The following is a 15,447-nucleotide window of genomic DNA, read 5'->3' on the forward strand; positions in this document are numbered from 1 at the left end:
CACTAGTCAACTACTCCACTTTGGGAATATCATCCTAAACAAGACAAAGAGAAGCCGTATCTTGGTATAGCTTGTGCACTAGAATTAAGAATCAGGAGCGGCTTCCCAAGAACTCTGGAACACGATGCATAAAAGGACGTACGATTAAGAATAGTGTTTGCTACAGTATTCTTTCTCAAAAACTTTTTAAGCGAAAAGTTAAATAATTTCCGTCCGGAGCCAATCCACTTTGTGGAAGAGAGGAGCACTGGCAAAATAGTCTGCATTGGTCTCCTTTTGTAGAAACTCCAGTTTTGTTTCCTAAACTTTTGAAACCAAGACACATCATGAAGGATGTGTTGATCTTGGTATAGATGTAGCTACAGAGCGTCTTCATTGGTCTCCAAAGAAAACTGGCTTTAACCCTAATTCCAATGTTGTCTCCAGTGAGACTGTGTGTCACCCTCTTCCCACTACGGCGGGCGAGGCCTGTTTTTCCAACCACCTCCCTGAAAGGTTGAATAAGAAAGTTTGAAAGTGACAAAGCTTAACTGTTCGTGGTGAAGCTGAGCATGGGGATGGAGTAGAGCTGCTGAGACCCTTTCTCCCACAGCTCCTCAAAGCCGAGTGGTTTGGGGAAGAATTACAAGTGTGAAGGTCTTGGCTTCCTCTCCTGGAAATTCAGAGGAACATCCCAAACTCCCAATGGGATGCCCAGCTTTTAAGAATTGGCATCCCTGTGATGATCCAGGACCCAGAATCATCGTGTGCCTTCCTCATCCCTCATCCCTAGATCCTGGAAGTCCTGGTTGACTGTGACCAGGTCATTCTGACTTATTTTTTATTTTTTACACCTTGAGTTTTTCACCACACTCAGCAAGGATAGATACTTGACAGATTTCTCAGGGGGATTTCTCCAGTTTTTTGAATGGAGCAATAGAACAGAAATCAAACAATAGAGCAGCAATAGAACAGAAATCAAAGATTAAAAGTAGACTTACTGAAGGCAAATGCTAGAAATTCGAACAACGAACATATAGTGAGTTCCTGTTCAATTCCAAGGCCTTTATGTTTCTTAACTCTTCATTCTCCCAGAACTCTATCAACAGACTTCTTTATTTATGTGGCCATATTTCAAGTTTCCTTTAATCCATTTTTAAGGAAGACTAGATTTAGTACATAAAACACTGTCCTTGAAAACTGAGTCCATAGATAACCCTTAGTTGTTTAATTAGATATGTACTTCTGTTATTAAATGTGTATTTAGTTTGATATTTTATCTATTCTTATCTCCTTTATGCAAATATGTTAAAAGCATTTACTATTGATTTAAAACACAGATTGATGGCCCCGTAGCTTAGTAGACAGAACATTTCCCTCTCATTCTCAATCAATATCTAAACTGAAGAACCAGCTTTATGTTTGCTATCAAACCATAAACTTTTATGCACTTATTCACAAATGAAAGTCACACTTTTTAAATGGTATACAGTGTACTAATGGTCCAAGATGATACTTACAGGTTTATACTTCTAGTATGTCGTTTGGTTTGATTATGCCTGTGTTTTTAATCTGGTGCCACATGTATTTTAATCACTAAAGTGCTCTTTTGAGAAGCAGAAAGAAATTTCCTAGGTTTGGTATGAGAAAAAACAGCAATCTTATTAAGAGTACTTGTTCTTTGCTTCATTCACTTGTTCCAGTAATAACTGGCAGGACTGCACTGTTTCATTGTACAAGAACAGAATAATTAGGCATCATTCTTGGAACCCCTCTTGTTGGAGGATGCAAAGAAATTCATGATAGAATCCCCAGTTCTGCCATGATCAGTGAACTTCACAGACAGATGCCAAATAATATTCCCGCCTCTGTGGCATTAGGTTACCCTAGCTTCTGATGCCTGCCAAACGGTTCAGTTATTGAACACATTAGGTAGTTGCTCCTCTCTTATTGAACAGAGAGAGACCAATAAGGTAGTTCCTTGACAGGCAGCTTTCCTCTCTGCAGTAGCTTTTCTCTCAGGGGCGAGAGTTCTTTCCAGTTTAGGACTTTGTCATTCCTCGGTTCATCGAATGGAGATAGGGCCATTATAGTCTAAAATGTACCATCTTGTACGTGATGACCTCTGAAATATTGATGAGATAAAGGGGCTGTGAAGTCCAGGTGTGGGACTGTAAGGATTGTGAAGCCACCATGTGTATGTGTGCCTGCACGCGTGTATGTGTTTTTGTGTGTATGTTCTCATACAGGGCAATGTGTTGAATGTGTAATACTATGAGAGAACTACTTTAAGAAATCTCTCATGGGTCAGGACTGTGGCTCAGTAGTAGAGGACTTTTGCATGTGGAGGAACTGGGTTTGATAACACTACCAAAAACCCCCATAAAATTTCTAAAGGGAAAATTTTAGTATATTTATTGTTATTTTGTATAGTGATTTTTAAACTTCAAAGTATTTCATTGTACTTTATAGCGTTTGTATTTTTAATATTTTTTAAATTACAAAACCCACCAAACAAAATTTCTGAGAGACAGGCTGTGCATCATGCAGTCCCAGGATGGACGTTAAGTGTGATGTTGCACAAGTTTGCAGTTGTCAAGTACTGATTCTTCCTTGACCAAGGCAACAGTGGTCTTCAGAAAGGGATGCCACTTCAATCCCAGAAATCATGGATGTTGGTGTATTTGTTCGGTTTTAGAAATATTTGATGCAGATTGAAGCGGTGGTGAAGTCCTGGGCCCAGTGCTACTTTGGTCTCCGATGTTTTTTTTTAAAATTAGCTTTGCCTCCCAAAGTGAACATATGTATTTGTGTTTCATCTTAGCACATCAGATATTCTCTCAGAAGCATTGACTAAGCATATTCTCTTTGCTCCAGCCTAGTTCTGCAAATTGCCCTTCTTCTCAGCTTCTGTGAGCTTGTCACAAGTATGAAAGCAGCGATATGTACTTATTTTCAAATGTCCTTTCTTTTGAATACTCTCAGATCCTTCAGAGAGAATGAGCCTATGCCATGCTGAGCAGAACAAAAATAAGCATCTGAAATGTTGAAAAAGGTCTTCATAGCACTCCCCGTGTCTCTGTGTTTCTTCATATTTTCCACAGTTCCTATAAAAACCACTGCTTTCAACAGAGAAAAAATAAGTCAGATAGAATAGCCCCAACCCCTGACAAGAATGTGTTTATTAAGTTAAGATAATTTATGTAAAGGACACCAAATTTTGTTGAGTGCATTATAATCAACCTTAGCAAATGCTTTAAATCTATGTCAGATGTTATCAATTTCCCTATGCTCAATCCCTGGCAAAACTGTTGTTTGTCACCAGCAGATTAATGAACCACTGTAGGAAGCTCCACAGGAATCAAAGAAACACAAGAAGCATCTTGTAAATAATTTCATTTTGAAGTTCTTTAATAATACTCTGTACCACTGGCCAGCACGCTGTAGGCAAAAATATAATATTTTTAAAACTTAATAACATCAGATTCAAAGATCCCTTTTCAGACTAGCAGCATATGTACCACATTCAGTGAAATCAACTTACATCCAATGAACCTGTTTGGTTTGAAATCAGAGTGGTGACTTGTATGGTAGCTTTCATTATTTAAGGTACAGTTATAACAATAGCCTGATTCTGGAAACAAATTAAGTGCCCGAGAACAGACAACTAGATAAAGAAACTATGGTACATCTACACTATGGATACGATGCAGCTGTTAGGAAAAATGAAGTCATGAAATTCGTTTATAAATGAATGGATGTGGAGAATATCATGCTGAGTGAAATGAGTCAGAAGGGACAGACATAGAATGATTGAACACATTTGTGGGACATAATAAAACATAGTAGAGACCAATACCCAAGGATAAGTAGAAACAATGGCCAGTAATATTGGCCCATGGTTGGAAGCCTGCCCCAGTGCTGGGGGAGAAGGCAGTTGGGATAAGGAGCCACTGTAACAAATATAGTTGGAAATGATCATTCTGGGTAAGAACTGAGTGCTGAAATTAGGTAAAGGAACAAACACAATAACCTCTCAGTATCAGTATCTGTATTGGAAATCATAATGCCCGAAAGGAGAGAAGAGGGAGAGAGAGAGAGAGAGAGAGAGAGAGAGAGAGAGAGAGAGAGAGAGAGAGAGAGAGAGAGAGAGAGGAGTATGAGTGTGTGCATGTGTATGTGTGTGTATGAGAGAGAGAGAGAGAGAGAAGAAGAGAGAAGTGTCTGTCATAGAGGCAGACTATGGGGGAGTGGGGTGACAGGAGAGAAACGGGCGACACTGCTGATGGGAAATGTACACTGGTGGAGGGATGGGTGTTGGAACATTGTATGGCTGATCATGAACAACTTTTTTTTTTGTGTGTGTGTGTTTTTTTTCTTTTTGCTTTTTTTGGGTCACACCTGGCGATGCACAGGGGTTACTCCTGGCTCTGCACTCAGGAATTACCCCTGGCCATGCTCAGGGGACCATATGGGATGCTGGGATTTGAACCCGGGTCGGCCGCATGCAAGGCAAACGCCCTACCCCCTGTGCTATCTCTCCAGCCCCCATGAACAACTTTTTAACTGTGTGTCTTATACTGGTTCAATAAAGAAATAAAAGAAGAAAAAGAATAGCAAAGTGGGTGCATTAGGAGAGTCATAAATGCGGTTTTCCTTGGAGAGTGTGCGAAGGGTAACTCTGAAAATGACAGATTCTGAGTATCTGTCTATCTATCTAAATGTAGCCTATACCTTAGTTAAGTTTTCCTCCTCAGCTTTTCCAGCTCTGTACCCTGTAACCGCAGAGCATACCAGCTCGGTGCTAAGCAGCCTTTCTCACTAGTACTCAGGGAACTGTGACGTGCACCCTGAATCCAAATCAATACCATGCATGTGCTCCAGTTTTTTGTGCCATCTTTCTGGACCCCCCCCAAATGACTGCTAACTCTTGTTTTGTACTCTTGAGAACTTAAGCATTTATATAGTTTTTAAAAGCTTTTGTAGTCAAGAAACATCAGTTTCTTCTCAGCTTGAATCGTGGCCTATGCCTTCTGTTTATAAATGGCTGTCATCATATTAGAGCGGTGACATTCAAACTTTTTCAACCTGGGAACTGTATGCAGTCTAAGCACCAGCAGTTGGAAGCCACTTTATGCAGTTAAACTTTTGATCTGGAGAAATTTTATGAGTTATCTTCAAGATGCTTGTATTTAAACTAAATGCCTTCTGCATAACTTTGATGTTTGTGCTTTATTGAAAGAAAGTTAATCAAGAACTGGACAAATTCCCTTAGTGTAGGGTATAGGGATAGAGTCTATTTCCCTATTATGTTTAATAAAATTTCTAATCATTAAAAAGTTATAAAAGTAAGATTTCTGGGGCCATAGTGATAGCACAGTGGGTAAAGGCCCTTGCCTTGTACCCAGTAGACCACTCTCTGATCCCCGGTATCATATATGGTTTCCTGAATTACCACGAGGAGTGACCCCTGAACACAGAACCTGGAGTGAGCCCTGTGTACTGCTGGTGTGGCCTGAAATCAAAAAAGCAACAACAATAAGCTTCTGTCTTTCAAATTATTTTGTGGGGTGTATGTTTCTGTTTATTCAGAAACTGAAATTATTAAATTTAGTCAAACTTCATAGCCTAACTTTTATACTGTCACTGTCACTGCCATCCCATTTCTCATTGATTTGCTCGAGTGAGCACAAGTAATGTCTCCATTGTGAGACTTGTTATTACTGTTTTTGGCATGTCAAATATGCCACAGATAGCTTGCCAGGCTCTGCCGTGCGGGCGAGATACTCTTGGTAGCTTGCCGGGCTTTCCGAGAGGGGTGGAGGAATCGAACCCAGGTCAGCTGCGTGCAAGGCAAACATCCTACCCACTGTACTATTGCTCCAGCCCACCTTTATACTACCTACTGTATTACCTAAAAATTACCAAAATCACTTTATCGCCTTCCATTTTGTTGTCGTCATTGTGGTATGTCAGAGGTGGTACACTGGTTTGGGGGATAACACCAGAACTGGGGCTTGCGTTGTTCATTGAACATGTAGCCTCATGCATGCATACCACCACTGAACCACATTCTCAGGCTCACTAAAATCAATTTCTTTTTATTTGTGAATTTTTTTCAAAATTTTTTTGGAATAAATCTTTCTAAACTCAAGCCCCAGTGCCCTCCTGGTGATTCTCAGCGAAGTGCGTCCAACGGTTCAATGTGAGGGCCATACCATGGGGGGCTGCTTATGCCCTGTACCAGGATTACCTAGGTAACTCGGGCAGTACTCAGGGACCACCCGGGCTCTCATCAGCTCAGGGCTCAGTGTGGTACTGGAGAAACAGTTGGGAATGGACGCAAGCAAAACTTAAGCCTTAATGCCTAGACTCTCTCCCTAGCCACACAAAATACTGCTGATGGAAAAACTCTTGAAAATGATGTGACTGTACTTCCTCTACATAGCATTACAATGTTCATATTTGCCAGGTGGAAATATCTTTCTAGTTTAAATCCTTCTTAGTTAGGTAGGACCCTCTGATCATTTGGGGCCTCTCATCATGAGGCACACTCTTTGTTAACACCAGGGATGTTTTGGTCACTCTGCAAGATCAGAGTGGATTGATAACATCATCTTTTGACTGATGTGGGGTCTCTGGATGTGTCATTAGTAACACCTTTATGTACACATTGCTTCAGTGTTAAGCTTGTAGAGAATTCTTCTGAATCAGCATTCAAATTTCTTACCCTGCCCCCAAGAAATAATTTATTTTATGTCTTCCCTAATGAGTTCTGTATATGTGCCTTGATGTATGACTGAACAGAGAGATCAAAGTATAGACAGAGATGCAGGTATATTTCCTCCGCCCTTTTCTGGTGGGAGGTGGAGGAAAGTAGCTTCTGGGAAATGATGAGTCAGAATGAAAACTGGCTCTGGGGTGGGTGTTTCAGACGCAGCTCAGTATAGAACTAAGAACTGGACCCAGAAAATTACTAACTGGCTGACATTGGAAAGGCAGTCAGATTTCTGGGTCTCAACTGTGTCGCCTGGAAGTGGAAATAATGAGAAAAATGAGAATAAAGCAAACATTTGCAGAAATGTTTGAGCCTGTCATTCTACTCATGAAGTTATTTTCTAAAAGAAGCTATTATTTTGAGCCTGCCATTCTACTCATGAAGTTATTTTTCTAACAGAAGCTATTGTTTTCTTCATTTTCCAGAGCATAGCATACATCTCAGGGAAGTTAGGTAACATGCAAGAATCTCACAGCATCGAGGAATAGTAAATCAGGTATTGTTATGATTCATGAGATAAAGCATATGAAGTGTCAGTCTATGACCACAGTTAGGTGTTAAAATTGGGGAGATGCTCAGTAGATGACAGTACTAGAAAGCATTTTGTGTCTTGTTTTGGAGGGTTCCTCCCAAATGGTCCTTAGAGGACCTGGGGGTCACTGTGACAATATTCCCAACCATGCCAGTGGCTCAATGCTAAGGCCTGAGGAGAGAGTGCTGTTCTGGCCCAGCAGTGCTGGGGACCACCCAGGTTGCCCCCTCAGCAGTGCTCACACATATATAAATGTAAATATATGTAGAGGGAGATTCAAGTTTATTTTGAATGATAAGGGGATACATTGCACATATGAAATATTTTCAGTGTTGATTTTCCTCAAAACTAACCAAGTACCCTATTGAGAGTAGTATATATTTCAACAAGATACTGAGGTAAATAATTAATTTCGTTGGATCTTAAAGCCATCCTTAAAATTGATCCTTTTATGCTTGAGATGGCACATCTGTAATTAAATGCAAAATGAGCAAAGCAAAATGGTGAGAAAGAGCATTGGTCTGACCGAGGTGTTTTCATTCCACTTACAAGAAAATAGCCAGTCACTTCTGAACTTGGATGTCCCTTTTGGGTGATTCTAGTTACGGCTCTTCTGTCCTGAGTGTGTCTTAGCAATTAGTCAGAGCCTCTACCATGTGCTTCTCTCAAAATGCTGCTGTTGAACATCTGGTGTATGGCTTCTATTAAGGGAGAACATCTATTAATGTTCATTACGTTCTAGTTTATGAGGTTGAATGTGTGGAATTGTTAGCATGACCTGTAATTGGATCAGCAGTATGTCGGTTCAGATGTGGAAGACGGCATTTTTAAAAGCTGTGAATGTGGAAAGTGCCTTATGAGAATGTTTTCATTTTCTCTGAGTTATTTTTATGTTAGATAAACGTGGCCTTTAAGAAACCTTTATCTCAGCCTTAGGGACTTTGCTAGTAGACTGACTTGTGCTGAAAATCTGAAATACCAGTCAGTAACTTGGTGGATGTTTGGAACATGGGGAAAGGGATAAAATTTAAACTCACTCTCAACTGCCGGCTGGTGGAGGTAACAATTTCTTGGGAAATTCAGAAACAATGCTTGATAAGGTGTGTAAGGAATCAAAATTTGAAATCCTTGCATGGAAAGTGAGATCAAAAAGGCATGAATGTGCCCATGAGTAAGTATTCATGAAGGATCAATTATATTAAAGGCAGGATGTTGGGATCACTTTGGAGAGAAATGATAACATGGTTTCTGACTTTAAAGAGTATGGTATAATTTACTTGGGGAGATTACCCTTCCCTCCAAATAAATAACAGCCGATACTTCCCTATAGGGCTCAGACCTTGACCATGGCAGGGGGCCAGAAGTTTAAATCAGTAGAGACTTAATTGTGAACTTCACTGGAAAAAGTTGATTATTTAAAGCTGTTCTTGAAGATGACTGGTTGAAGAAACTTTGGTACATCTATACAATGGAATACTATGCAGCTGTTAGAAAAAAAGAGGTCATGAAGTTTGCATATAAATGGATCAGCATGGAAAGTATCATGCCAAGTGAAATGAGTCAGAAAGAGAGAGACAGACATAGAAAGAATGCACTCATCTGTGGAATATAGAATAACAGAGTAGGAGACTAACACCCAAGAATAGTAGAAATAAGTACCAGGAGATTGACTCCATGGCTTGGAAGCTGGCCTCACAGTCTGGGAAGGGGGCAACTCAGATAGAGAAGGAAACACCAAGTAAAATGTGGTCAGAGGCTCTGCAGGGAAGGGTGATGCGTGCCAAATGTAGACTAGAGACTGAACACAATGGTCACTCAACACCTTTATTGCAAACCACAACACCTAATTAGAGAGAGATAACAAAAGGGAATAAATACCCTGCCACAGTGGCAGGGTGGGGTGGGGGGAGATGGGATTGGGGAGGGTGGGAGGGATGCTGGGTTTATTGGTGGTGGAGAATGGGCACTGGTGAAGGGATGGGTTCTCAAACTTTGTATGAGGGAAACATGAGCACAAAAATGTATAAATCTGTAACTGTACCCTCATGGTGGTTCAGTAATTAAAAATAAATTATAAAAAATAAATAAAAAAATAAAGATGTTCTTGAGTGATTCCTGACAAACTTCCTTGATCCATACAAAGATGTGTGTTCTACCAGCAACAAACATTTCTTTTTTTTTTTTTAAATTTTATTGAATCACCATGTGGAGGGTTACATAGTTCTCAGGATTATGTCAGTTATACAATACTCAAACACCCTTCCCTTCACCAGTGCCCATCTTCCATCACCAACCCCCCCAGTATACCTGCCGCCCCCTCCCACCTCCCCAGTCCCCACCCTTGTAAGTGATAAGTTTCACTTCGTTTACGCCTTATCTCGATTACATTCCATTTTTCAACACACAACTCACTACCATTGTTGGGGTTTCCCCCAAAAAAGAAAAAGACAGTCCTATTGCCAAGGAGGCATTTGATAGTTCTCCACTGCTAAGAATATAGAGATATTAAGTCCCGCTGTTTGTTACATAACTTTTCTTTTTCCCCCGCGCCACCGAGTTCACGCCTGTTTAGTAATCACCACGCTGCCTGACAAGGGAAAAAAACCGAAAACCGAAAAGGATGGTTATTTCCCGTCATCAACAGGCGTGGGGCTCTGGCTTAGTTGATAGACTAGTAGAGTGTCTGCAAGCAGTTTCTGGAACCGAAGGTCTTGCGCTGGTATCGGCTCCGGCTCAAGATTCCACCAGCGTCCCACTGTTCCATGTACATAATTTTTCCCCTTATATCCCATTCCCACGCCACCCGGTCTGTTTGCTTAATGGACATCACACTATAGTTGACTCCACGCCGCGTTTCTTCCCAAGAAAGAAGAAAATTTCTTCTCAGCCGGCGTGGGGATATAGCTTAGTTCAGTCTAGAGAGATGGCTACCACTTTGATTGCCTTCAATATTTCAGCAAAAGACTTACTATTCTTGTTAGGATCTCCCACAAAAGTCCGACCCATTAAAATGGAACCATTACATATTGCTGATGCTAAGATGACATTAGGTTTTGGGTTTCTGTATAAAGTCCAGGGAAAGTACAACCAGAAATAACATCACTACAAACTTTTACCCTTTTATGGTGCTCATAAGATGGAGAAACCTAGAGAGAGGCTCGGCGTCTCCATTTTGCGCTCAGCAAGCCGCGGCCCCTGCGCTGTGCTCGGGAGGAAGGAGTTGAGAGAGAGAGGTTAAAAGAATTGGGGGATGCCCGGTTCCCACTGTTTCAGCCCGCCGTGGGGTCTCCGATCTCGTACCGGAATTAGTTCAGTGGGCTGCTTGGAGTCCAAGGGCGCTTCCTTGGGCTCTTCCATCATGCTCTCTCCGCGGCAGGGTCCAAAGGGAAGCACACGTGGGGGAGGTGGGTTTAAGTATCTATCTGCGGTGGGCGGGGGTCACCGCCCCCGCCCCCCGGGGTCTCCCGCAAGCGCGCGCGTCCTGTTTCAACTGGCTTGGCGTCTCCATTTTGCGCTCAGCAAGCCTCGGCCCCTGCGCTGTGCTCGGGAGGAAGGAGTTGAGAGAGAGAGGTTAAAAGAATTGGGGGATGCCCGGTTCCCACTGTTTCAGCCCGCCGTGGGGTCTCCGATCACGTGCCGGAATTAGTTCAGTGGGCTGCTTGGAGTCCAAGGGCGCTTCCTTGAGCTCTTCCATCATGCTCTCTCCGAGGCAGGGTCCAAAGGGCAGCAACAAACATTTCTCATTTATGTGTCATAACATCGTTTTTCCTTATGCTGAGCTCTGAGATATGCCAAAAATAAAAATAAATTCCCAGTGATAGTTTAACAACAGAATATTGAATTTATTGCAGAAGTAATTTATATTTGTAGCACATTTAAAAAAAAGATTTTAAGAAAAGAACTGAAAGTCACTTATCTCTGATTCCACTTCCTTTCTGGACAGTGTCATGAAGTGTCATTTAAAAACAAACGGATTTAACAGAAGAATCACCCAAGTCTATCTCCACAAGCGTTGCCGTAGCATATTACATTGCCAATCTCACGATATTATCAACTTCGCCCCAGAGAGTGTATATTTTACTGTGGCCAACCACATGTCACCTGACACATAAACTGAAGTATTATTTTCTCCCTCATATCCTCAGAGGGCATATTGTCAACGAATCTTAAGTAGCTTTTAGTTACAATTGGAATGATAATCAAAATTTTTATTTTATCTCCAGGGATTGGAAATCATTAAATGTGTTCCTGAAGCACAGCATAAATTGCCTATTCTATTTTGAAAATATGCAAAAGAAAGTTGTAGCTGGTCCTTTTCCTATTTATATAATTCATAAGTTTTCAAGGTTGGATTTATGATAAATCAGAATACTCTTCTAAAATCTATAACCTACTGATTTTTTTTAATCATCATGAGATAAACAGTTACAAAGTTGTTCATGCTTGAGTTTCATTCATACAGTGTTCCAACACTCATTCCTTCACCAATGCACATTTCCTACCACCAATGTCCCAAATTTCCCTCCCTCCCTCCTCCCCCCACCCCTACAGCCTGCCACTGTAGTAACTCTCTCTCTCTCTCTCTCTCTCTCTCTCTCTCTCTCCATTTTCCTTTTTGCACTTTGGTACTTGGGTTTTCAATACTGTTACCGAAAGGGTATCATGTATATATCACTTTACCTGCTTTCAGCATTCTGTTTATGTCCAGAGTGATCATTTCCAAGTATCATTGTCTTAATGGTCTCTTTTCTGTCCTAACTGCACCCCCTACTATTTCTGGCAAACTTCTACCATGGACCAGTCCTCCTGGCTCTTATTTCTATGTCTTTGGTTATTATTCACATACTATGTTGTTGTTTTTTATATCCCACAGTGAGTACAGTCATTCTATGTTTGTCCCTCTCTCTCTGGCTGATTTCACTCAGCATGACATTTTCCCATGTCCATGTATAAGCAACTTCCATGACTTCGTTTTTTTCTCACAGCTATGTAGTGTTCCATTGTATAGATATACTATAGTTTCTTTATTCACTCATCTGTTCTCAAGCCACTTGGAATGTTTCCAGATTCTGGCTTTTAGGAATAGTGCTGCAGTGAATGTAGGAGTGTAGATGGCTTTTCTGTATTGTGCTTTTGGGTCGTTAGAGTCCTATTCCCAGGAGTAGTATTGCTGGATGTATGGAAGCTCAATTTCTAGTTTTTTGAGGCATGTCCATGTTGTTTTCTAGAAAGGCTGAACCAGTTGGCATTCCCACCAGAACTTAGTGAGAGGTCCTTTCTCCCTGCATCTACACCAATGCTGGTTGCTCTTTTTGATGTGTGCCAGTCTCTGTGACATGAGGTGATATCTCATTATTGTTTTGATTTGCATATACCTGATAATTAGTGATGTAGAGCACTTTTTCATTTGCCTTTTGGCCATTTGTATTTCTTCCTTGAGGAAGTTTCTGTTGATCTCTTCTCCCAAATTTCTGGTAGTATTATATATTTTTCTTGTAAAGTTTACCAGTGCCTTACTTATATACATATGTGTATGTATATGTGTGTGTTTGTATGTAACATATATATATATATGCACATATATATACATATATCTTGGATTTCCAGATAGTGTTGACTAAATAATTTTCCCATTACATGGGAAGATATATGGGCTATCTTCTTAGCATAATTCTTTATCAAAATATAGTGCTGCAGAATAGTCCAAAATGCTAACTAAAATATTAGATTTAAATTACATTCTTCTACAATTTTTATGTTTTAAGGTATTAATATATCTTTTGTTAGAATGGAATTTCTAATTCTACCATTCTCATTCAGAACACAATATGTACTGATTCTGAATGTATTTAAATATATGTGAAATTCTAGAAAACTTTATTAAAGAGGAACTATGCTTTTCCTATGAAAACAGTCCTTTTATTTTTGTAGCAGTGTCTCCAGTGTCTCTAGCATATATAACATATATAGATATAAATACTGAATAGAACAAGAAACACACCTATGTGGGGGGTGTGTGCGTGTGTGCATGTGTGTGTGTGTGTGTTGTGTGTGTGTGTGTGTGTTAGTTTTAGGGCAACATCTGGCAGTGCTCAGAGCTTATTTCTGGCTCTGTACTCAGGGATCATTCCTGGTGGTGCTCAGAGGACTGTGTGGAGATGCTAGAGATCAAGCCCCGGTTAGCTGCCTACAAGGCAAGCACCCTACCCACTGTACCATCTTCCTAGTCCTCACAAGCCATTTTTAATATCAGGCTTTAGATATCCAGCAAGGGTTGAAAAAAAGCTCAGGAACTTGATAGAGAATGAAAATGTGTATCTTTGTTTTGATTTAATACTTGTAGAGGCCACACCAGGGAGACCAGGGGCCCTTCAGATTACTCAGTGATCACATGACATTAGAAATTGAACCCAGGCCCAACTTGAGTCACACCTCAGCCCTGAAGTTTGTAGCTTAACCTGTGAAAGTACAGAGGTATGAAGAAATACAACCAGTGTACCTCACTGAACATTTGTTCATTCACTATTTGTGCCCTAAGATTGTGTAAGACTCATAGATTATAGAGATGATTAATACAGTAATGCCCTTGAGTAGTGTGTTGTGAACTGACTTCAAAATAGAATTGTAATCATCCTTTGCAGTTGAATATTTAGTCTTTCATTTAGTCACTAAGTGAGGGCTATAGAGCAACCACAGTGAGCCTACAGGCTGTCAGTGGATAAAACATGTCACATTATATATGTAAATGCTTTATTCATAATGTATAGATTTTTGTCGGTTTACAAATTGCACCTGAGTGATGTGTAACAGTCAATTGACTGGTACTGGATTGATAGTACTGGAGGTCAGGTGCTTGCCTTCTAGGCAGCTGACCAAGCTTCAAATCCCCAGCTGCTTTAGAGTGACCCTTAAGCATAGAGCCAGGAGGAAGCCCTGAGCACATCCAGGTGTGGCCCCAAAACAAATAAAAAACTGTTGAAGATATTTAACATATATTAAAAAACCTTTATAGTTAATGAAACTGAAGCTCCCCCCGAAAAAAAAACAATAATATTTGCATCTTAGAAACAATGGATAAATGCTTTATCTGGAATTCCAAGATCAGTCTCACGCCGTAGCAGTTCACTGCTTCTCAGAAGCCAGAGCCCAGCTGCTGAGCCTGTATCCTGGGATTCAAGCTCTCCTGAAATCCCGACTGAACTGAGTTGCAGCTGGGGTTCTCGGTGGCGGCCCCACCTCCTGGGAAAACCAGTTTGATTAAACTGATAAGGATTTTCAGTGACTTAACACTGATCAGTTAACCACTTTGTCAAAAACTCTTTAAATGTTAAAATGTAGATAGTATGAGGCTAACCCCGTCTGCTCTGTTTCCACTGTAAAATTTTGGACTCTGGCATGCAGACTTCTCACTTGGCCTTCAGTATGCCAAGACAGACCTCAGGGGCCTTGCAGGTTACCCTGTTTGGGCTCTTCCTCTCCTGCAATCGAATGACTTGGAATCTTTTTTGATCTCAGCACAAATGTTGGCTTCTTGAAGAAGTTTTTCTTTATATCCCACCTTATTTTATTTGCCTTAAAGAATGAAGCAGTATTTGACATTCCATTCATAGCTGCCATTTGTTTATAAAATTCCCAAGACCACACATATGTCCTTTGTTATATCTATCACAGTATAGAAAATCTATTTTTTCCAGGACTTTTTATACAAGATGCAGATTACTGGTTGAATGAATGAATGAACAGAAGAATGAGTAAATGAAGTGCTGGTTTTGAGATGTTACTTTTCATGGTACATCCCAAAACAAATGAATACTAAATTTATGGATTATGTATATTTATAAGCTATATTTATTAATCTCTGTAGATTATATTTGGGTATGTAGCTTAGTGGGATGCTTTTTATATGTGAGGTTCTAGGTTTAATCCTTACCTCATACACACACACACACACACACACACATAAATTTTGTTTATGTCCCATCTAGAACAATTCTGTCTACTTTTGTTTGGTAAATACAAGTTTGTCATTATCTTTCTGCCTGGGCAATATATATTCATAAGGATATATTCTCTTTACTTTCATATTTGTCATTTCTGTTATGGTAACCAGACAGCTAGTAGAGGTTCTAAGGATAAAAATCAGAATTATCATCTGCCT

General features: G+C 40.4%; 1 protein-coding gene across 2 annotated transcripts in view; it reads left to right on the forward strand.

Moving 5' to 3' along the window:
- The window catches only part of GABRB2 (gamma-aminobutyric acid type A receptor subunit beta2), a 204,964-nt gene that overhangs the window by 58,453 nt on the left and 131,064 nt on the right, over positions 1–15,447 (forward strand). The window lies entirely within an intron of this gene.

The sequence above is a fragment of the Sorex araneus genome, chromosome 2 (genome assembly GCF_027595985.1).
Source record: "Sorex araneus isolate mSorAra2 chromosome 2, mSorAra2.pri, whole genome shotgun sequence".
NCBI lineage: Eukaryota > Metazoa > Chordata > Mammalia > Eulipotyphla > Soricidae > Sorex > Sorex araneus.